Here is a 19517-nt window from a genome sequence, read left to right as displayed (position 1 = left end):
GAAAAGCTCCCAGACCTGCCCTTGTCCCAAGAGCCAGTTAGTCTCAGCCCCAGTCCAGGCTGCCTGCCTCCCGCCCTCACGCACGGCCTCGGGTCTTCACTTCCGAGCCTCAAGGACCCTCGGCCAACTCTTCCCCGCATACCCCGCCGCCATTCCGTCCCCTCCCCCAACCTCCCGTCACAGCCGCGAGAAGAACCACCACCACCATAGCCGCCGCAGTGGCGCCTGCTCTGCGCATGCTCCGCGGCGTGGGGACGCTGCGTGAGGACGAAGACCCCGGTGCGCATGAGCGAGACCTTCCCGGACTGAGTTGGGTGGTACATCAGGAGCGCCAGCTCTTTCTCGTCCCGCCCACGTCCCCGAAGTCCCGAGCGGACGCGCACGCGCACTGGGAGCGGAAGGGCGGGCAGGCGCGCGCACGAGGCCGGGCGGGCGGCGGAAGCGAGAGAAGCCGATTGTCGGGGGGGAGGGGAGTTGGCGGGTGCGCGCGCAGCGGGTGCGCGGGCGGCGTGGGGGGGCGGCCGAGACGGGCGGGCGCGCGCGCGAGACTTACCCTCGCTCGGCGGCGGCGGCGGCGGCGGCGGCGGCTTCTTTGTTTCGTGAGGAGAGGCGAGACGCCCACTCTGCCCCCGGCCCCGCGCGGAGGGGCGGGGGCGGCGCCGGGAAGGCGACGGCGCCGGCGGCTCTCGGTAAGGAACGCGGGCCGCGGGGGGAGCGCTGCGCGGGGCTTGGGAGGACGGTTTGAATGGAGCCGGGGCGCCGAGGGGGGAGGGGGCCGCCGGCGCCCTGAGCGGGGCTGGGGTACGGCGGCGCCGGAGGGTCAAGAAGCCTGTCCGGCGCCGCGCGCGCGGGGAAGGCCACAGCGTAGCGAGGCCGCGGCGGCTACAGCATCCGCGGGCCGTGGGGTGGGGGCCCGGGCCGCGTGGAGGCCGCGCGCGCGCTCTCGCCGGGGTCGCCGGACAAAGCTCTCCGCCTCCTCTGCGGGCTGGGGTCCCGGCCCCGGGTCGCTGTGTCGGTCGCGGCAGCAACAATAGCAAGGCGTCGGAGCTTTTCTGGCTACGTTGTAACGGGTCCGACCTGAATGTTGTCTTTTTGGGGAGGCTGCGGTGGGAGCTCAGTAGGAAAACCCCCCCAGATGAGTTCAGTGTCGCCTGGAAACGAGCCTTAGCAGTCCCTTTGGGTTAACCTACCTAACATTTTATTTAAAAAAAAAAATCACGTATTCTAGATTTTTCAAAGAAAAGTAAATAACTCCACAATTCTTTGCAAGTGGTGACTTCAAAATGTTTGCCCTGAAGTGGAGAGTCTAGAGCAAGTGGGGGAGGACGGGTAGAACTGTTTGCTGTTGAAAGCATTGTTTTTGTTTTGCATCCTTTCGCCTTCAGTTGATTTTCTAGATTAAGGCTTTTATTTAAAACGTGGGCTTTTAGGAGAGTGTTTTGTGCTGGTCTCACGAAGACACCAGTCTTGATTCCCCCCTCCCCCCAGTGAATCCTTGGGGAAACTAGGGAATAAGTGCGAGAGCCACTTCCTAGGAATTTGAAACAAGTTTTCAGTTTCAGCTGACAGACCGGAATGGAGTTTGATTCCCTGGGCTGTCACTCACTTAGCTGTGTGACCTTGGATAAATAGCCTAATCTCTCTGAACTGCTTCGATTCCTCCTTTGTGAAATGGGGATAATGCCACAAATGGAGTTGGTGAAAACCTGTAAAATGGTTTCTGGCAAGTGGGAAGTACTGCTGTTATTATCAGGCCCAATCTCCTCCTTTACTGTTGAGCAAATATTTGTTGAGTCCCTACTGGGTGTTAGATGGCTTGGTGGTTGAATGGCCTAGGAGCCTCTCTAGTCCTGTAGGGGAACAGATGGTAAATGTGGGAACAACTCCCCGTGGCCTATCATGTGATCCTCATTACCCTTCCTGTGAGAGGAGCACAGTGAATGCCCCGGGGATGGATGGGATCAGGGAGGTTGATGGAAGAGGGGGCCTTTTCTCAGGATCTGGAAGGATGTCCAGGCTTGCATGTGACCACCTGGACTAGTCATTGCTCTCCACTGCTACACTCAAATATCGCCTTGATCCTTTCCGTGTGGCAGTTACCCCAGTGTGTAATTACACATCCATCTTCTCTGAGGGCCAGCACAGCAGGGATCATGTCTGCTTGGTCTCCTGGAGCGTACTCTGAGTCTGACCCATCCTAGGTCCTTAGGGAGCATTTGTGGAATGAATGAAGGAGAGTCCTTGTGGGGGATGGAGTAAGTGCATGCATGAAATGCTTGGCACAGGACTGGGGTTGGGTTGTAAGCAATAAATGTTAGTTGCTTGTGTTGGTTTTTTAACTTTCCAGGCCCACGTCCCTGGGAACGAGGTTGTGGGCTGGTGATTAGTGGGTGGTGAGGACTGCTAATTCTGGAATTGGACCTCCTGAATTCACACCCAGCCTTCTAAATCCTAGACTGACCTCCAGCAAGGCATTCACCAGTAGGTCCCCCAACTTGTGAAATAGGTATGACAGCAATGCTGCCACAGTTGTTGTAAGGGTTGAAACATAACATGGGAAGTTGTTTAGCACACTGCAGTGCCCGGCATATAGTGAGCACTCAGTTTATTGCAGTAGTTAATGTTGTTCTCTATGCGTGTGTGTGTGTGTGTGTGAATTAAAGAATGCAAAACAAAATTTGAGGTCATCCTATATCCCAGGAAGTTCAGGTTTGATGTGCTCATTATATATATTTTAATTTCTTTAAAATCAATTCATATATAATGATGACAATAATAAGTGCTCCTTCATGTGCCACACACCCTTATCATTCCTTTTGGACCCTCAGAACACTGGGAGGTAGCCCTAGACCTGATCCTTGTCTTAGCTGTTTATGGGATGTGGGAGGGATTAGGTGTGTTGGGTGAGAACAACATTCTGGTGGTGAAGAAACTGACACTTAGGGATGTTTTTTCACCAAGGGCTCTCTTAAGCCTTCTGGATTCGAATCCTGACTTTACCACTTTCCCTCTTGGTGCCTTAGAGAAATGGAGATGACAGTTCCTGGCATTTAGTGAGCCTTCAGATATGTCAGCCGGTTTTGGCCTCCATCATTAGGGCTGCCATGGCACAGAGGGACCCATTCTCACCTACCATAGATAGAACACTACATGAGTGGCGCCCCTCACCGTCGTGCAAGAAATGGCCCAGCCTCACATTCCTCGTTTGAACAAGTGGGCATTGAGAACCTACCACGAGCCAGGCCCTGATGGGGCCTGAGGATTCAGTGGGGAACAGGCAGACAAGGGCTGTTCTCATTCAATCGTAGCCTGTTCTCATTCAATTGTAGCCATCTCCTTAGTTGCAAAGGGGAACAGTTCCGTAATGGTACCCAACTATGAGGATTGTTGCAAGGTCTAAACAACAGTAACAACTGTAAAGTGCTTAGAATGGCGCCTGGCCCACAGTACTGAACAGTTGGTAGCTGGTGTCATTTATTAGGATTCCTACAATGTCCTGGCCGGTTGAGATACAGAATATATTTTTGCTCTCCTGTGGTAATAGTTCTGTATGTTTTCAAAGTTGTAGCAAAGGAATCAGCTCTTATGTTTGGTTTCTCATAATTTAAAAATTGTAAGCTTGCACTTTCACCATAATACACTGGATAGAAAGAAGTGTGTTTGGTGACATGGGTTTTGGAAAATACCAAATGTTTGTTTTCCACCTCACATATTTCCTTGTAACTTGTAACACTGACTGGAACACTTACGAGGGAATTGGAGTTTAAAAAAGACTACAGGCGCCTGGGTGGCTCAGTTGGTTATGTCTCCCCTTGGTCTCAGCTCTGGTCATGATCTCAGGGTTGTAATATTGAGCCTGGGGCTCTGCGCTCAGCAAGGAGTCTGCCTGAGATCCTCTCTCTCTATCCGCACCCCCCTCCCCGGCCTTCCTCCCCCAAACAAACAAGTAAAACCTTTACAAATAAATAAAAAATTAGGGGGATGTGCAAAATTACTTCCCTACTATAAAACGGGAAGTGACAGCTGCTAGAATATTGGGGGGAAATGTCTGCGGGGAACACATCAGAGTCGCGTCTGAGGCTAAACAGACCTGCCATTGCTGTCAACCTTAAAGGGATCATCCCTAGAAGTATAAGCTCATCGATACGATTAGAGTTCTCTTTTAACTGCATGCCGATGATACTACTTTTTCCTTACGTGGATTTAATGAACACGAGAAATTTGGTCTCGGATCACCTTCATGTAAGGGAAAGGCACTCGAGGGTAGTGCCAGATGTAGCTGGGTTTGCTGGGACAGCTTGTTACCCCTGCTGACTTTTTCATGGTTGGATTTCGTAGGGCAGAGAGAAAGGAAGGGATGCATTGATTTCCCTCTCAATTACCTTAGAGAAGGGGCTTTCTTTAGAAAACAGGTAACTCTTCGCGGGTCATAAACTAGCCCAGGCCCCTTGGAAGCCTTTGGGACTAGACTGGTCCCCAGTGTTTCCCTCTGGGACTGTTACTTTGTTATAAAGGGGGCATGTCTTTATTTTGGCATGTGGATACTTGTTCCTGGGGACAGTGGGTTTTGATCAGCGTGAAGTTCACCAGCTGTGTGTGAGGTGAAAGGAGGCCGGACCCCGGATTTAGTAGCAGTGGGCTTTCAAATGGCTCCTTGGGATGGTTCAAGTTCTTTTCCGCTGGTAAGTCATGCCCCACTGGCTCAGGAAGCAGGTGGCTGCGCGGCAGTTGCAGCCTCACCTGTTACGGGAGGGGACGGGGTTTGATGTGGGTCACCCTGACTTGCACCAAAAGTCCCACTGAAGCAGAATGGTGGGTGCTCTCGTTGTCTGAATGGTGATGCTGAAGCCCGGGAGTCCATCTGCTGTGCGCAGCCAAGCCCGCCTCCTGGGAACGCAGCCGGCATACCCCTGTCTGTCAGAGTGCTCCGCTCTGCCCGCACTTGGCACCCTTTCAGGCTTTCCTCTGCCTTTTGATCCTCAGCCTAAATCAGTTCCTCAAGCCTGGAGTCAGACAGACTTGAGGCAGGACTCTACTTCTTGAGTGATGTTGGACCAATGACTTAACCTTCCTGAGCAGAAAACCCCATTCCCCTCTGTTCCTCCCTCCAACCTGCTCTTACCCCATAGTTTCCCGGGTTGGCACCTCCAGTCACCGATACTGAACCACGGGATGCAAGTTGGAGCTGAAATCCAGACTTGCTGGGCTTTGCCAGATCTGGCTCCAAGGCCGGTCAGCCCCGAGGAAGGACCACCTTTCATATTTCAAAGGGCATGTGCTTGCTGAAGCCCTTTTGGTTACCTTGGTCACCATTGAGCTTTTCTTTTTCTTTCTTTCTTTCTTTCTTTTTTTTTTTTAAGATTTTATTTTATTTATTTGACAGAGAGACAGAGGGGGGGTGGGAATATAAGCAGGGGGAGTGGGAGAGGGAGAAGCAGGCTTCCTGCCAAGCAGGGAGCCCGATGCGGGGCTCTGGGATCGTGACCTGAGTCCAGGTGCGTCTGACTCCTTTCTTGCTTTTAACCTTTCATCTATTCATCAGCGTCTCTAGAGAAATCTTCTAAAACCATCATCAGACCATGTCACCGCCCTGTCCAGAACATTCCAGTGGTTTCCCCTTGCACCTAGAGTAGACTCCTGCCCTCCAGGCCTGTGATCTGCCCTCCGCAGCCGTCTCTGACTTCACCTGCTGCCACATCCCCCTTTCCTGCTCCAGTCCAGCACAGTCCCACTCCGAGCCCTTGTCCTTGCTGCTTGCCGGTCCGTCATGGCTCCCATGGCTCCCATTCCGCTTCAGGTCTCTGCTCGGGTGTATCCCCTCCCTGAGACCCTCCCTGGCCACCATGGTTGGTCCTGTCAGCTTGTTACCCCTGCTGACTTTTTCATGGTACAAGTTCGTGGCATCTCCCCGCTCCCCGCACGAGGAATATTATGTCATCTTTATTTGTGTGCTTGCCTCTATCACTCAGTTGTCAGTTCCACGAGGCAGGGATTTTATTGGCTTCTGCATTCCTGATACCTGGTACCCTGATCAGCACAGAGTTGGTTTTCAGTCAGTATTTGAGGTGACTGGGAGGGCCTGTCGCCAGTGACACTGGGCGGTATAGGCACCACCCGCCCTGTCCGCAGGTTAGGTGTCCTTCTCAGTGTTGAACAGGTGGCTGTACCTCAGCAGACCCGGCAGTCGTAGACCTGACATCCATCCGGTGGGGCATGACCAGCCTTAAAAAGAAGGGAATCGGGGCGCCTGGGTGGCTCAGTGGGTTAAAGCCTCTGCCTTCGGCTCAGGTCATGATCTCGGGATCCTGGGATCGAGTCCCGCATCGGGCTCTCTGCTCAGCAGGGAGCCTGCTTCCTCCTCTCTCTCTCTCTGCCTCTCTGCCTGCTTGTGATCTCTCTCTGTCAAATAAATAAAAATAAAATCTTTAAAAAAAAAAAAAAAAAGAAGAGAATCTCTCTGCGTTAAACGGGGGGCGTGGTCAGGATAGATTTGTACAGCTGGTTGGATTTACTTGATGTGTGTTTGCTGCATCATGTCGTGACTCCAGGTCATGGTCAGAAGAGTTTGGAAAACGCCCGTGCCGTGGATAGGTGGGTCAGTGTTTGAATTCTCTCAGTGGAGACCGTGTCTCGCTGCTGGGTTAGAGCATGAACTCCCCAAGGGCAGAAACCAAGCTTGGTCGTTGTGATGGGTTCACATCTTGTGATGGGTTGTAGATGAGGAGGTCCTCTTCAGTGGGTTTCAAGTGAAAGGAAAAAATTGTTTAAGCGGGCAGGAGGTCTGGATTCCAGTGAATATGATGATACATGATTCCCTGGGCTAAAAATAATACAGTAAGACCCCTTATCTGTGGGGGATACGTTCCAAGACCCCCCCCAGGGGATGCCTGAAACGTGAATAGTACTGAAGCCGATCTATACTGTTTTTCCTATACATACATAGCTATGGTAAAATTTAATTTATGCATGAGGCACAGTAAGAGATGAACAATGTGAAAATTAATAGTAGGAAACCTCATCTAAATGGAATCAGGAGGACAGAAAGAGGAGCTTTCGAGCCCTACCAGTCGTCAGTTGCAGACCCGACAGGAACAGACCTCCTTGGAAGTCACCCTGCAGGTCACAGTACTTTATTACCCCCGCTGAGAAAGAAAGGTTTTTTCTTCTGCCCCAGCAACCGCCCAGCCAGTGAGACACTACTACAATTTGAACTCCCTGTTTACTCCAGCGGACTTCTTGTTTATTTATTTATTTATTTATTTTTAATATTTATTTATTTATTTATTTGACAGAGAGAGATCACAAGTAGATGGAGAGGCAGGCAGAGAGAGAGAGAGAGGAGGAAGCAGGCTCCCCGCTGAGCAGAGAGCCCGATTCGGGACTCGATCCCAGTACCCTGAGATCATGACCTGAGCCGAAGGCAGTGGCTTAACCCACTGAGCCACCCAGGCGCCCCGGACTTCTTGTTTATAACAGCCCTCCTAACTTCCCCCTTTCCTTCCATAAAGGAGCATTCTTTGTTCTCTGGACTTGCCTTTGGTTTTGCCATAGTTTGCTTGTCGCAGATTATAGTTCTCTGTTACTCCTGAATGCACACGTTTTTGCAGGTGAATTAACTGACAGGTGTTTGTTTTTTTTAAAGATTTTATTTATTTATTTGACAGAGAGAGACACAGTGAGAGAGGGAACACGAGTAGGGGGGGAGTGTAGGAGAGGGGAGAAGCAGGCTTCCTGCCAAGCAGGAATCCTGCCTGATGTGGGAGTCGATGTGGGACTTGATCCCAGGACCCCGGGATCATGCCCTGAGCCAAAGACAGATGCTTAACGACTGAGCCACCCAGGCGCCCCGTGTTTTTGTTTTTGTTTTTGGGTTTTTTTGGAAGATTTTATTTATTGATTTGATAGAAAGTGCATGCACACACACATAGGCCAGGGACGGGGCAGAGGGAGAAGCGGACTCCTTGCTTAGGACCCGGAGATCATGACCTGAGCTAAAGGCAGATGCTTAACTGACTTGAGCCACATAGCCGCCACTGAAATTTTACTGTATTTTTTATTTTTTAAAGATTTTATTTATTTCTTGGAGAGAACAGAGTGAGCATGAGAGACCTAGAACACAAGCAGGGGGAGAGGCAGAGGGAGAGGGAGAAGCAGGCTCCCACTTAGCAGGGAGACAAGAACCCCAGGATCATGACCTGAGCTGAAGGCAGCCGCCCAGTCGACTGGCCACCCAGGTGCCCCCTGACAATTTTATTTTTAAGGTTAACGACGACTAATAATAAATGGAACATTTATGACAATAACAGTGTAATACAAGTTGCATGGATGTTCTCTTTCTCTCTGAGAATACCTTATTGTACTGTACTTGCCCTTCTTGTGATGATGTGAGATAAAATGCCAGTGAGATGAGATGAGAAGAAGTGAGTGATGTCGGTGTTGTGACGTAGAGTTAAGCTACTATTGATTTTCTGGCGAAACTCAGCGGGAGGATCGTCTGCTAGAGGACAAGGACTGTGTAACTGAAACTGGAAAGCGAAACCTGCGGGGGCGGGCTGGTGGGAGGAGGAACTACTGGGCTTGGTAACGGACAGACTTGGCATGTCTGCATTTTAGGTAGAACCGATAAGACATTGTAATTAATTATCGTGACATGAGTTTTTTGTTTCTGAAGGGTATTCCTTTTTAAATGTAGGGCGAGCTTTTGCTGCTTAATTATATTGCAAGGAAAATGCTTGGCAGCTGGCTTGAGCAGCCAGTGTTGGGGAAGCACCGTGTCAGGAGTATGCTGTTGCCCTATGTTCCCTAAGACGGCAGGTGCCTCATCTCATACGTCCTTCCAGGTTCGCCGACCAGTGTGCCAGGTCTGGTCGGGTGTGGACAGTTTTCCTAGTAGAGTATTGGGGGGAACCTTGTTTTGTAGTTTTCATGTAACAAATAAGACTGGGTTTGCTGACAGCATCCTGGTCAGCTCCTTGACCGATGGGAGTGCCCTGGCGCGGCAGGACCGCGGTGTGTCTGCTGATGAAACTTGTCGGGGAAGAAATTCCTCCGAGCCCAAAAAGCGAAGTTGCAGCTTTCCTGGGGCCAAACTTAAGTATAATGCTGGTTTTCAGACAAGACAAGAAAAAAACCCAAAATCAAAAACATAGTCTTAGCAAGCAGATTTTAGAAGCTCCTGATTTCCTATTAGCTGTCTGTCCTGCTTCAGTGGCTGGCCACCACCGTTCTTTTTATTTTAACTTTATTTATTTATTTATTTATTTTCTTTAAAAATTTCATTCTGGTATAGTTAACAAGCAGTGTTGTATTAGTTTCAGGTGTCTAGTATAGTAATGTAACAGTTCCCCCTCCCTTACCTCAGTGCCCAGCGTGGTAAGTGCGGGCTGGGATCCCCAGCTCCTATCCCCCGCCCCACCGGTTTGTTCCCTATAGTTAATGAGTCTGGTTTTTTTTTTGGTTTGTCCCTTTTTTTTCTTTGTTCATTTGTTTTGTTTCTTAAATTCTCTTTTTTCCCCCTTTGCTCATTTGTTTCTTAAATTCCTCATTATGAGTGAGATCATGCGGTTTTTGTCTTTCTCTGACTGGCTTATTTCACTCAGCATAATACTCTAGATCCATCCATCCTGTTGTGGCCACTGTTCTTTTTTTTTTTTTTTAATATTTATTTTTTATTTATTTGACAGAGAGAGAGACATCACAAGTAGGCAGAGAGGCAGGCAGAAAGAGAGAGGCAGAAGCAGGCTCCCTGCCCAGCAGAATCGTGACCTGAGCCGATGGCAGAGGCTTAAGCCACTGAGCCACCCAGGCGCCCCCCTACTGTTCTTTTTTATAAGAGAAAAGCAAGGGGTGGCATGAAAGAAGAAACTAGACCTACTCCTCAAGCAGTCTGGTTCCGCATTTGAACGTCAGTAGATGTTTCTATTTTAAATGATAATTTTGATGAGGTTGAAAGTAGAAAATGATGCAATCCTCACATCCTTTCATCTTTTTAATTTCCATAAAGGTAATTCTGGACATCTTTTCCGAGTATTTTATTTCCCAGGTATTTTTCTGATCTAGGTTGGTTGGTTGGTTTTAGCATTTCTTTTTTTTTTTTTTTTTTAAGATTTATTTTATTTATTTATTTGACAGACAGAGATCAGAAGTTGGCGAGGGGCAGGCAGAGAGAGAGGAGGAAGCAGGCTTCCCACAGAGCAGAGAGCCCGATACGGGGCTCGATCCCAGGACCCTGGGATCATGACCCGAGCCGAAGGCAGCGGCTTAATCTACTGAGCCACCCAGGCGCCCCGTTTTAGCATTTCTTTTTTAAAGATTTTATTTTACTTATTTATTTGACAGAGAGATCACAGGTAGGCAGAGAGTCAGACAGAGGGAGAGGGGGACACAAGCTCCCCACTGAGCAGAGAGTTCAATGTGGGGTTTGATCCCAGGACCCTGAAGCCATGAGCTGAGCCGAAGGCAGAGGCTTAACCCACCGAGCCACTCATGCACCCCTATTTTAGCATTTTTTAAAAATATGATTACAAAACTAATAGAAGATTATCATAAAAAAATAAACACACACAAAAAACACCAGAGCTCCGTGATGTGGAAAGTGTCAGTTCCCCCTCACATACCTCCTAAGAGAGCTGCTGGCCGCTGCCAGCCACGGTTTGGCGAGCTTACTCTGAGCTGGCTTCTACTATCGGATGAACTTGCACCTGTTCTTACAGTTAGCATAGTGGGGCTTGGGTTGGGCACACCTTGCATCGATGCTCCCTCTTTCCTCTGCTTCTTCTTGGAACTTCCTCCACATCCGTGTGCATGAAGCTGCCTCATCGGGTATGGATTGTGTGGAGGTTCTGATTGTTCAGCAGTTGGGGTGCTTCTCAGAGAATTCAAGGTGATATGGCCACGTCACCCCCAGACTCCTTGGCTCTGGGAAGCGGTTTTCATCTTGCAGCTTACTGAATATCTTAGTTCTCAGGTTTTTGGTTCTTGCCCCAGAGTAGTTTTACTTCCCATCACAGTCCTTTAGGCTGCCTACCTGCATTCCCAGGCTCGATTCCTTCCTTGTGGCGCCCCCAGACACACCCGACCCGTAGACTACACACTCCTCAATTAGGCTCCCACATACACGTGCTAGTGGTTTCACTATTTTGTCCCCTCCGTCCCTTCGTCCTTCACTCTCCTCATCTGCTTAGGTGTGGCTCTCTGGTCTGGGATGGGTTTCAGTTTTGTGTTTAATGACCTTCTTTCTCCCAGCCCAGACACCAAGTGACTTGTCAAAGAGGAACTTGTTGCAGGAGTCCAGTCTGAACAGTGGAAGCCCCTGAAGCCCTCAAGACCATAGGATGACCTTGGGGACCCTAGGAATTTGCTGACAATGCCAGATCCTTAGTTTACTGTGTAGGAAAGGTAGAGGTGTTCCGTGATGAGTGAAGAAGGCGGTAGGGAGAGGGCTGTTGTTTGCCCTCAGATCCCACCTCGCTTCTGAAATTTCTGGCCAAACTTGGCAAGCCCTCCTGAGTAGGCACGTTGCTGGAGCACTGTAGTGCCCTGTTCCAGACCCTCCCCAGCTCTCAAGAGGGGCAGGCCCAGCCCTGCCCTTTAAGAAGGTGACTGGCCAAAAGGAGTTTGATGATGGATATGAACCCCGCGTTTGTGGCCGTGGGATCCAAGAGGGCAAAGGATAGTTTGTAGCTCAGATCCTGCCCGCTGATTGCCTGGGCGGATCTCATCACTTGTGACAGCTGGTCTTTGCAGTGGGCCTGTGTGGCCTTCAGGCAACCTCTGTTCCTCCCCCAGCTTGGCAGAGGCGCCTTGTGCAGCCTTTACTTCCCGAGTTTGCTCCTGAACGCTTCCGGACAGGAGCATCGCTTGAGGTTTGTCCTGTGGGGTAGGCTAAGTTAGGAAGCTTATTTACTACTTGTCTCTTTAAGAGAAGAGGAGCGCCTCGGGGGCTCAGTCATTTAAGCGGCTGCCTTTGGTTCAGGTTGTGATCCCAGGGTCCTAGGATCAAGTCCCGCATTGGGCTTCCTGCTCCTCAGGGAGCCTGCTTCTCCCTCTGCTTCTGCCTGCCACTGTCTCTCGATTAAATAAGTAAGTAAATAAATAAATAAATCTTTTTTTTTTTAAAAGAGGAGAATGGAAGGACTTAATCTGCATATTGCTTCTGGGTCAGTAGTGACAAGCAGTAAGCAACTGCTCAGTAAATGTGGGGGCCCTTGGCTTTGCCGGCAGGGTTGTGTTACTTCCTGCCTATACATGCCTTGCCTGCGTTAGCTCAGGTGATGCTGGCGACACCCGAGGGAGGGATTGGTCTCATCTCCAGCCTACAGAGGAGGGGACAGGCTGGGGAAGGTTAAGTCACTCATCTAGTATCATGCGGTTGGCCAGTAGGAGAGTCCAAACTCGGTGCAGGCTGCACTTCAGTGAGTTGCACGGTGGCTTTGGCCTTGTGACTCTAACAACTTCACTGAGATGCTGGGGGGCCGGTGAGCCATAGGGACCCCTCTGTCAGCAGGGCCCATGATAGTCTCGCTGGGAGGTGCAGGGGTGTGGGCTCAGTGAGTAAATCTCACTCCTTGCCCCCAAATGGGCCCACAGCCCTGCTTCCCCTCTGGCTGGGTCATCTTACCTGTTAGTTCTGTCACTGATTGTATCCTCAGCAGTTGTAAATCGCAAGGAGGCAGGAGCAAGTCACACTCACTCTGGATTTTATTTTATTATTATTATTTTTTAAAAGATTATTTATTTATTTATTTGACAGAGAGAGAGAGATCACAAGTAGACAGAGAGGCAGTCAGAGAGAGAGAGAGGGAAGCAGGCTCCCTGCCGAGCAGAGAACCCGATGCGGGACTCGATCCCAGGACCCTGAGATCATGACCTGAGCCGAAGGCAGCAGCTTAACCCACTGAGCCACCCAGGTGCCCCCCCTCTGGATTTTAAAATATCTCTCTCCTTCCTCTTATCTCCATGACCCTGAGATAGTAAAGGAAAACTGGTTTCCTCCGCGGACACCAAATGTGTGGGTTTTCCACCCGGAGCAAGTTTCTGCAGATACCTGCTGGGTGTCCTACACATCAGTTCTGATGCTAATTACCTAGAGCTAGTGCAGAGACCCCAGAGGTAAAAGGCTCAGTCCCACAGGACTGCTCCCCCCTTAAGATGCCAGTCCCAAGTAGTGGGCCCCCATGTTCCCCACACTTCTGTCCCACTTGGTTACAGATGGGGTTCTCACGAACTGCTCGTCAGGTTTATTTGATATCACAGCTCACAAAACTCAAGGAGATACATATGTTTACCTGTTTATTATAGAGGATACAGATGAACAGCCATATGAAGAGGTAAATAAAGTGATGCCTAGAAGGATCCTGTGCCTGGGAGCTTTTGTCCCCCATGGAGTTGGGGTACAGCACCCTCCTAGCATGTGGATGTGTTCCCCACCCCAGAAGCTCTCCTGGCCTCTTAGCTGAGAGATTTTATGGGTGCTTCATCTTGTGGGCGTGATTAATTATTCACGTCTCGATTCCTCTCCCCTCCTTTGGAGGATGGGGCTGAACGTTCCAACCCTCTAATCATAGCTTGGTCTTTCTGGCAGCTGGCCCCCGATCCTGGAGCTGTCCCAGAGCCCACCACGAGTCACTACATTAGAACAAAAGACCCCCCTACCACTTAGGAAATTCCAGGGGTTTTAGTCTAAAACTGAAGCAGAGACCAAATACATATTTCTATTATGTCAGGTAGACAAAATTTTCTTTCTTTCTTTCTTTTTTTTTTTTTTAAGATTTGATTTATTGTGGGGAGGGGGAGAGGGAGAGGGAGAAGCAACCCCCCGCTGAGCAGGGAGCCTGACGCAGGGCTCGATCCCAGGACCCCAAGATCACGACCTGAGCTGAAGGCAGAGGCTTAACCGACAGAGCCTCCCAGGTGCCCTGATAGACAAAATTTTCTTAAACAGGATTCTAAAACCATTAACCATGTAAGAACAAACTTGATAGATCAGATGCCATGAAAATAACTTCTCTGTGTCCCGACACCATTAGGAGACTACAAAGGTGAGCCCCAACCTGGGAGAGGAACTACATATCCCCAAGTCAAACTCTAGTGAGAACAAGGCCTTGTGAAAGTGGCTACGTCAGTGGCCAGCGTGCAGAAAGGTGCGCAGCACCATTAGTCGCAAGGGAAATACAAATTAAAGTATACGATTGTACACTTACCGGAACGGTTCCAAGTTAGACAAGCACCAAGTGTCAGTGTTGATGTAGAGGAACTGGAATGCTCTCCCCTCTTCTGAGGGGATGGCGGTTATGTGGGATTGTAGTCCTAATTCGGAAGGCTTGTAATATTTGCCAAAGCTGAATTTATGACTTCCTATGACAAATGATTCCTCTCCTGGATATCCAAGGAAAATGGGTGCCTCTGTTGACCAAGTGACATTGTCCATAGTAGGTTCACTCACGCTGGCCAAAACCCAGCAGCACAGAGCGCGCTAACAGGAGAGCGGACTCGAAACAGAACGAATGCCCCTCGCCCCCCCAACAGGGATGCCCCCCACGGAGGAGCAGAAGGGTACTACCGTATGTTTCTTTTCTTCAGATGCAGTTCAGTAATAAGTGAACCCACCAAAATGACAGAATCAAAGCAGTGTTTGCCCCTGGGAGGGTGATCTCCATGGGAAGGGGCAGGGGTGCCCTGCAGGAGTGTTGCTCATCCAGCCGTACCCCTACAGTCAGGGCACTTGAGATGGGCTAAAACCCGGTACAAGTAAATAAAACGTTCCCCCTCCCGTGCCATGCCGAGGACCAGAGCCCTGCTTCCGGTTCCATCCCCCTGCCCACCCCCACCCCATGCTGCTGCAGGTCGGCCGGCCTGTCTGTCTGTGTGCACACACCAGCACCCCAGCTGGGCGCGTCTGTGTGGGCAGAGCCTGGCCCACTGTGCTGCTCAGGATGGTTTTGCATGGTGCTGTACTGTTTGGGTCTATTTACTGTCACGTGTCTTTCACGTGTCTTTCAGTCCAGAAATGAGTCTGCTCCTGCTGTGGACCCGTCCACTTACCTGCTTCCTCTCAGTCTGACGCTGCAGAGGGGATAGCTTCTGAAACATCTGCCCCCCTCCTTTTTAAAGACTTTATTTATTTATTTGTCAGAGAGAGTGAGCACAGGCAGACAGAGAGGCAGGTAAAGGCAGAAGGAGAAGCAGGCTCCCTGCTGAGCAAGGAACCCGACGTGGGACTTGATCCCAGGATGCTGGGATCATGACCTGAGCTGAAGGCAGCCGCTTAACCAACTGAGCCACCCAGGTGTCTAGACATGTGTCCTTTTTTTAAAAGCCTCTTGGGGGCCTAGGTGGCTCAGTTGTTAAGCATCTGCCTTTGGCTCAGGTCATGATCCCAGCGTCCTGGGATCGAGCCCCACATCAGGCTCCCTGCTCAGCAGGGAGTCTGCTTCTTCCGTTCCCACTCCCCCTGCTTGTGTTCCTCTCTCATTGTCTCTCTGTGTCAAATAAATAAAATCTTTATAAATAAATAAGTAAATAAATGCCTCTTGTGAAACTCCATGCTTCTCAAAGGTAGATGTTGCCATGTTTTGGCCCAAGAGTATTTTTTTTTTTTTTAATTAATTAACATGTAGTGTGTTACTAGTTTCAGGGGTAGAGTTCAGTGATTGATCATCGTGTATAACCCCCAGTGCTCATCACATCCTGTGCCCTCCTTAATGCCCATCACCCAGTTACTCCATCGCCCTCCCCTCCTCCCCTACAGGAACCCTCAGTTTGTGTCCTATGATCAGGAATCTCTTTTATTTTAAAAAAATATTTTATTTATTTATTTCACAGACAGAGATCACAAGTAGGCAAAGAGGCAGGCAGAGAGAGAGGAGGGGAAGCAGGCTCCCTGCTGAGCAGAGAGCCCGATATGGGACTCCATCCCAGGACGCTGGGATCATGACCGGAGCTGAAGGCAGAGGCTTTAACCCACTGAGCCACACAGGTGCCCCAATCAGGAATCTCTTACGGTTAGTCTCCCTCTCTGATTTCTTCTTGTTTTATTTTTCCCTCCCTTTTCCTCTGCTCCTCTTTTTTTTTTTTTTAAATTATTATTTGACAGATACAGATCACAGGTAGTCAGAGAAGCAGGCAGAGAGAGAGGAGGAAGCAGCAGGCTCTCTGCTAGAGCCCGAATCGGGGCTTAATCCCAGGACCCTGGGATCATGGCCTGAGCCAAAGGCAGAGGCTTTAACCCACTGAGCCACCCGGTGCCCCTGCTCCTCTGTTTTGTTTCTTAAATTCCACATAGAAGTGAAGTCATACGATAATTGTCTTTCTCTGATTGACTTATTTTGGTTAGCGTAATGCCCCCTAGTTGCATCCACATCATTGCAGATGGCAGGATTTCATTTTTTGGTAGCTGAGTGATACTCTGTTGCATATACATATACCGCATCTTCATCCATGCATCTGTCCATGGACATCTGGGCTCTTTCCACAGTTTGGCTATCGTGGACATTGCTGCTGTAAACATTGGGGTGCAGGTGCCCCTTTGGATCACTACATTGGTATCTTTGGGGTAAATACCTAGGAGGGCAATTGCTGGGTCATAGGGTAGCTTTGTTTGGCACTAAAGTATTTTTTGATGTCATCCAGGATCTTCAATGAGCTCTGTATGTCGTTGACGAAGTTAGTCCTGCTGTGAGTGGAGGTAGTAAATTTCTAGAGGTACCATGCATTTTTTTTAAAGGTTTTATTTGTTTATTTAACAGAGAGAGAAAGAGATAGCAACAGAGAGCACGAGTGGGAGGAGGGAGAGGAGCAGGCTCCCCGCTGAGCAGAGAGCTGGATACAGGACTCAGTCCCAGGACCCTGGGATCATACCTGAGCCAAAGACAGATGCTTAACCGACTGAGCCGCCCCCTCCCCCTGGCGCCCCGGAATCACGCATTTTAATGGGAACGTCTGATACTAAGTATAAACTACCTTTAGAAGAGCTATGATTCCAAGGACACTTTCAGTGCTTGCTCTTTGGCGTATCTGCCTTTAGATAAGGAGAAGGTGTTCCCCGGATGGGGTGGATTTTATTTTGCTGTCAGTTTCAGTTGGTGTGACAGAATAGAGACCTTCAGGTGAGAAAGCACCCACGAGCTCCCGGATGCCACAGGGTTCCTCGAGTGTTTTCTGGGCCATTTTCCCTCTTGCCACATCACTGTAGTCTCTCTGGGCCTCTGCGAGAGGGTCTGTGGACGTGAAGAGTCCCGAGGGCCCCCGAGGAGCCAGCCGTCTTCTTGACCCAGCCATGGCTGTGTTCACGTCACCCAGCTCTCCACCTGTGAAGTAGGACTGTAGGCGCAACTTGACGTAGACAAATGCTGGGCCAGAGGTTTCAGACTTCAGATGCAGCATTTTAGAGAAGGAGACTGGGACAGGGATCACTGTCACAAGGCAGAGGTGGGAGTGGCATCTGAGGTCACAGGATCCTTTTCTGTAGCAGGTGTGACCATTCACATGTATCTGAGTCAGGTCTGATTTTGTTTCTAAATGAATTTGTCTCAAAGTTAGTTTTCAAAAGTTTGATTCCTCTGCCCACCTGGGGCTTACTGGGTTTTGGATTCATCGGGAAGAGCTAGTGAGCAGACACGCATCCTCCAGCACTCCTGTCAGGTTTTTTAAGGTGCAGCATTGAGGCTTCTTGCACTTTGGAGGAAATCCAGGAGGCCCAGAGGACATGGAGTGCTTTCTTGCACGGTCGGGTCTATTGCTAGTCAGGCCGGTGCACCGGTCACTGGCCTGTGCCCTGCCGGGGGGTCTAGTCGTTTCTGCTCTATTATTTAGCTTAGAAACCAGAACAGAGAAGTTTGGGCTTTTGATCTGTTATCTAGGAAAATATGCCAGCCTTTCAAATTAAAACTCTTGTTCTAATCTTTTTTAAAGATTTTATTTATTTGACAGAGAAAGAAATCACAAGTAGGCAGAGAGGTAGGCAGAGAGAGGCGTGGAAGCTGGCTCCTTGCTGACCAGAGAGCCCAATGCAGGACTTGATCCTAGGACCCTGGGACCATGACCTGAGCCAAAGGCAGGGGCATAACCCACTGAGCCACCCAGGCACCCCAAACTTTTGTTCTAATTAGGAGAATTAAAAATATTCTTATACTTCTTAACAGAATTTATTCTTAGAACCAGAAGTGCCCAGTAAAGTTTAGGGACAGAAAGAGTCACTCCAAATCCAAAAAAGTCCACAGAACAAAAACTACATTTGTGCCAACAAGAGAGGGACTTTTTTTTTTTTATAAGATTTTTATGTATTTATTTGACAGAGAGATCACAAGTAGGCAGAGAGAGAGAGAGGAGGGAAGCAGGCTCCCCGCTGAGCAGAGAGCCTGATCCAGGGCTCAATCCCAGGACCCTGAGATCATGACCTGAGCCAAAGGCAGAGGCTTTAACCCACTGAGCCACCCAGGCACCCCAAGAGAGGGGCTTTTATTTTTTTTTTTTAATGTATTTTTAAAAAGAAGATTTATTTATTTATTTATTTATTTATTTATTTGACAGAGATCACAAGTAGGCACAGAGAGAGGAAGGGAAGCAGGCTCCCTGCTGAGCAGAGAGCCTGATGCTGGGGCTTGATCCCAGGACTCTGGGATCATGACCTGAGCCAAAGGCAGAGTCTTTAACCCACTGAGCCACCCAGGCTCCCCGAGAGGGGCTTTTAAATAACGCAGTGTGTAGAGAGTGAGGGAACTCAGTGGAGCCACTAGAATCCACCTTTTGAGGACTATTGTGTGATAAAAATGATAAAAAAGATACTCTGTGATAAAAACGGTCCTGCATATAATTCTCTGGAGGAAAGCTTGCCTAGAGTGGGCAATGACTAATGAATAATGAGTAGTACTGTTTAGTGTGTGTGTGCGCGCGCGTGCCTGTGTGCAGAACAATCTAGAAGGGAGGCAGGGAGGTGTGTTGGGGTCCCAGCGGCAACATGAGGGCCGCTCTCCCCTCCCTGAGAGGGCCCACCCTGCATGGCTCAGTTCCATCCTTATGGCTCTGGTGGTGTCCCAAGTCTCTGAGGAAACCCCCAGCCCCTTTTTTGTACTCCTCACCTCCCCCTGCCCTGCTGGGAAAGGGGTAAGGAGAGCAGGGTGGCTTGTTGCTCTCTGCGGGGCTGGTAAGCGCTTCTCCTCCATGTCTGGTGGGATGCCGGGTGACTTTAAGTTTCTGTGTTTTTTCTGTGTTTTCTGCATTTCAGCACTGCAGATGTATTACTCTGTCCTCACAGAGGACACAGAGAAAGAAGTTAGGAAATTGAAAGGAATCATATTTAAGGTCATATATATATTAGTACACAACAGAAAAAGGGTTACCTGAACATTGAACTCTTATTATAAAAAGCATATGTAAAATTTATCAGTTCATGTCCCTGTGGTGGCAAGGAGAATTTACCATCATCATTAGATTTTTTTTTTTTTTTTTTTTTTTTGTAGTGTAGTTTTGGATCTCGTAGAGGCTTTGGGTTATGGTTCCTGAGTATTCAGATATCAGAG

General features: G+C 49.4%; 1 protein-coding gene across 6 annotated transcripts in view; it reads left to right on the top strand.

The window, feature by feature from the left end:
* Window positions 1-577: 577 nt before the first annotated feature.
* The window catches only part of SMARCA4 (SWI/SNF related, matrix associated, actin dependent regulator of chromatin, subfamily a, member 4), a 93008-nt gene continuing 74068 nt past the window's right edge, over window positions 578-19517 (top strand). For 5 of the 6 annotated variants that reach the window (XM_044254186.1, XM_044254185.1, XM_044254184.1 and 2 more), the window contains exon 1: window positions 579-689. The gene's annotated coding sequence lies outside the window, so the exon portion shown is untranslated. Of the gene's footprint in view, window positions 690-19517 lie in introns of all 6 variants that reach the window. The other variant, XM_044254182.1, reaches the window with a different exon arrangement.

The sequence above is a fragment of the Neovison vison genome, chromosome 6, assembly GCF_020171115.1.
Source record: "Neovison vison isolate M4711 chromosome 6, ASM_NN_V1, whole genome shotgun sequence".
NCBI classification, from domain to species: domain Eukaryota; kingdom Metazoa; phylum Chordata; class Mammalia; order Carnivora; family Mustelidae; genus Neogale; species Neogale vison.
Note: the sequence above shows the minus strand (reverse complement) of the source record. Positions and strands in the feature narration are given on the sequence as shown.